Consider the following 3698-nt stretch of genomic DNA (forward strand, 5'->3'; position numbering starts at 1 on the left):
CTAGCCAGCTGCTAGTCAGGATGCTTCTACCTTCTGGGCATCAGAAGCAAAATGCTTCTCAGTCCCAATTGCTGGGGAACGCCAGCAGAGGGAGCTGTTCCACTCATGTCCTGCTTTCTGTGGGTTTCCAGGGGCAACTGCATGGCCACTGTAGGGAATATGAGGCAGGAGTCGATGGGCCTTGGACCTGATCCGACACAGTCTGCTTACATTCTTGTCACAGTATTATACCACCTGTATCTCCCTCATCAACACCTGGGCTGGGGGAATTCAACACAGCATTGAACACGGACTGATGAGTTTTCCAGTTAAGGGAATGTAGATCAAATAACTATGTCTGCTTCTGCAAATTAGGAGAACTTCCCTGAAATTCCCCACCCACCTGCACAATTAATGCTAAATCTCACTTAGCCACAGCCAAGGACGATGCACCTCCTGCATTTGCCTGCAGTGCAGGTTTAAGTGAAGGTGCTTCCCAGGAAGTCCAGTATTGTGAGCGCTGCAATGTTCCTTCCAAGAAATTTTGTTTAGCAAAACAAAATGAAACAAACCAACAAAAGCTGTTGGCCCACATGTGAGTCTTGAGGCTCTGCTCCATTTTTCACGGCTTGTGGGAGCTCCAGGAGACCCTCCTGTGGAAACCTTCACATGGCACAGCTGGCATGAGAGGCACTTTTCCTCCAAGGCATTGCCAAGTCCAGGTTCAATCACGACCAATCTTTCCTCTGGCCTGAGGGGACATGACCCCTGCATCTGTATCACTGGCCCTTTGGGGCTGGCGCAGATGTCCGCTACTTATCTTATCCTCTCCATCTGCTAAGGGAAGGGAAGTATTGTGCAGTTGATTGGAGAGCCGTTCAAGGCAGCATAGAAAAATGTACGAAACAACTGTGGCGAATGATGGATTCAGCCAAGAGCACGTATGAGCAGTGCATTATGTCAGACAGGAAAGGGGGAACATGGGCCTTGCTTGTAGATCTGCTGGTCTTCAATTCTTCTGAAATCAGAGGCTTCTCATTCTTGATGGATCAGACAAGTTCCCAGGAGGGGTGGAACAGGATGCTAATCTAATAAAGAAGCTGCCTGAGCATATAGGTGGTGGAGGCCCACGGAGTAGCCTGGAATTTGCTTTGCTGGCTTCTCCTTATGCAGTGGATTGTTTTCCAGTCACTCCACCTCACCTATTGTTGTGCAAGTCATCTTGGCGAGGAGCTTCAGGGAATCCCATGATTCTCTGGGACATTGTCACACAGGAATAGCCAATGAAAGGAGCCATCTGACTCAGAATGTTTTCTTCCAGCAAGTCTGGTAAGACTAGCTTCAGCTGCCTCTGCTCTCTTCCTTACGCTATAAATAAACAAAAGAATACCCTGTGAGAAAGACCCGGTTTCACACGGACCACTTTGTAGGTATAAGGTAGAAAGGCTACACTTAACGTTGTGCTAGATGTTTCATTGTTGTGTGAATCCACGTTTCATTTCTTTAAGAGCTCAACTCTTGAGTGAATGCCAGCCTAGTTCGCTGATTTGTTCTAAATCCTCTTTCTTGGCCATCTCCCTTTCTTGGCTTTTCGGATACAGGAAGAGATTGTAACAATGGTTCTGCTGTGGCTCTTTCCATGAAGAAGAAACAAAGGAAAGCAGGTGACATAATCTCTCTGCCGTTTCCCTGTTCTCTTCCCTCATCCATGCAAATGATTTCTCTGGCCAACCTCTGCCAGTGCCTGAGATAGTTCAGAACGTTTCTCTTGCTCCGCTTTGCAGCAGGATCTTCCTCAACTTCTTCCATGGGCTGCCCAATTTCAGATGCCACTCAGTAGTGCTGAGCATGTTGATTACATGTGCTTCTCAGAAAAAGCATGCCACAATCTTCTTGGCCGTGCCATGTGCCCAAGAGCGCAGTGGCCACTTGGCTGTATCTGGATCTCTGAGATTCCAGGGCAGCAGCCCTACTCAGCCCCTTTCCTGCTGGAAGTTAAATGTCCCACTTGTGCTAGCAAAGGGATGGAGCTGCAGGGCATAAGTCATGGTCAGCAGCAATGCCAACAGCAAGATCAGCAGGCAGTCCAAACTCAGAGAAGAAATCCACTTCAAGCAGCATGCAAGTCTGGTGCTGAGACCTTATTCCAGCTCTCTCCGCCCTTAGACCTAATCCTTCAGAGCCCCCCCCCCCCCACCGGTCCAGTGCTGCAGCTCAGCACTGCCTGGGACTGTGCACAAGCACTGCCCTTTTCCTCATGGGCTGACCCCTTCTTTCTCACAGGGACACAGTCGCCGTTGGATCAACCTGAATCCTTTGGTGGCTTGGGGGTCTCTTGATAGCTGCTCAGCACCTGCCTCTGAGCCTGAGAGTGAACCAGCGGCAAGGGCCTGAGCAACCCTGGCATCCTTCAAGCCCGAGATGCAGTCAGCTCCTGTGCAAAGGGGGCCCCAGCTCAGCCTGCAAGGAGGGTCCTTCAGACGGACCCGCCATTGCACAGAAGAGGGTCTGGTGGGGCCACCTCCCCAGCAACAGTGTCGCTGGCACCGCATAGCAGCAGCAGGGTTGGGTGGCTGCAGCCACGTCCTGCCTCTGGACGGCTCCGTGGTGCAGTCTCTTCCCTCCCTGGGATCCTGGCCGCTCCCTGCACTCTGGCCAGCTGCTCCCTCCAGCGGAGGGCCCTCCCAGCAGGGCTCTCTGGCTCTTGCTGGCCCATGCCATGGCCTCGCACGTGGCCTCGTGCCTCACCTCAGCTGCCTTCCCCAGAACCCAGCTGTCTTTGGAAGGTAAGCCTCCCTTCCCAGGGCAGCCATGGTCGGATACCGCAGAACACAGCAAGAGCGTCTGGTTCTGCCCGCCAGAGCAGCCCCTTTCTGCCCCTGGGCCCTCGCTCCTGTCTGATCGCCCTCTGCCTGCGCCTGGCTTCCAGGACGCCTTTGCTCGACAGGACATCCCCTCCCAGGCTGCCGGCGGGATATCCCTGCCCACCCCCGAGACCCGGCGCGGCGGCAGCCGCCCTGTGCTCCGCGACAGCTGGCTGGCCCCGGGGACAGGGCGACCTCCCGAGGAAGGAGCCTGTTGGACTCCTTCCTGCCAACAGGTCGCCCGGTGCCTCGTCACACCCGCTCCCACTGCGGCGAGGGATCCCACTCCGTGCGCTGCCCACCCGGCAGGCCTCCCGCTCGCGTCCAGCCCCGGCGACGCCAGCGCAGAGGCGGGCAGGGGAGGGAGGCGCTCCGTGCCTCGCTCGCTCGCTCGCTCGGGAGACGGAGCGCCATTGACGCGCCTTTTCTGCCGCCGCCGCCGCCGCCGCTCCTCGAGAAGACGCGCGAGCTGCAGCTGCGCCCTCCTCCAAAGCGGGGAGGGCAGGGCAGGGCAGGGCAGGAGAGGGAGCACAGCGCAGCGCAGCGCAGCGCGGGAGGAAGCCTCGCCTCGCCTCTCCTCTCCTCTCCTCTCCTGGCTTCGGGCTGCCAGTCTCGGCTGTCGGCGATCGCGGCGGAAGGCGAGGCGGCGCTCTCAGCCCTCCGGTGCACCGAGAGCCCGCGAGCTTCCGCAGCCGCAGCCGCAGCCGCGCCGCCGATAAATGCGCTTCCCCCGCTGCCTGGTTTCCGTCCACCGCTGGATCTGCCGCCGCCCGCGCCCAGCCGTCCTCCGAGCCAGAAGAGCCCGGCGCGCCGCGGGGGCCGAAGGGAAGAACGGCCGGAGAGCCGCGGCGCGGA

This window comes from Varanus komodoensis, unplaced genomic scaffold (genome assembly GCF_004798865.1).
Source record: "Varanus komodoensis strain SLA01 unplaced genomic scaffold, ASM479886v1 scaffold74, whole genome shotgun sequence".
In the NCBI taxonomy this organism is placed as follows: Eukaryota; Metazoa; Chordata; class Lepidosauria; order Squamata; family Varanidae; genus Varanus; species Varanus komodoensis.